The 392-nt window shown below is 40.6% G+C and overlaps 1 protein-coding gene across 1 annotated transcript in view; it reads left to right on the plus strand.

Moving 5' to 3' along the window:
- SPRED3 (sprouty related EVH1 domain containing 3) overlaps nucleotides 1–392 on the plus strand; it is a 14,713-nt gene that overhangs the window by 7,486 nt on the left and 6,835 nt on the right. The gene's annotated exons all lie outside the window — the stretch shown is intronic.

Below are 392 nucleotides of genomic sequence, written 5' to 3' on the forward strand. Positions count from 1 at the left end.
GGGACCCCGGACACCTGGGTTCTGCTCAAGAGCTGGTTGGGAATTTTTCAGTTTTTCAATATAATTTTTTTCCTGCCAAAAATTGCAGACTCATGGAAGCTGTCCGTGCAGTAGGGTAGGTTCTGACGACTCTCCCGACTCGACCAAGGTTTGGAAGAAGGAGAACTGAAATTGTCCAAACGGCAGCATTCAGTTTCTTCTGCTTCAAAGTGACTTTTCATTTTGAAATTTCAGCTCATTAGACCAAAACCAGTTAAAGGACAAAAAACTAAGAGAAAAAAGGTCAAAATTGAAACACGACATTTCGATGGACCCAAACTGACAGTTTTTCACTTTGCAAAAAAAAAGTGAGATTTTGACTTTTTGTCCTGATTCAAGGTGTGTGTGTGTGT

This window comes from Terrapene carolina, unplaced genomic scaffold (assembly GCF_002925995.2).
Source record: "Terrapene carolina triunguis isolate 2854851 unplaced genomic scaffold, T_m_triunguis-2.0 Scaffold517, whole genome shotgun sequence".
In the NCBI taxonomy this organism is placed as follows: Eukaryota; Metazoa; Chordata; order Testudines; family Emydidae; genus Terrapene; species Terrapene triunguis.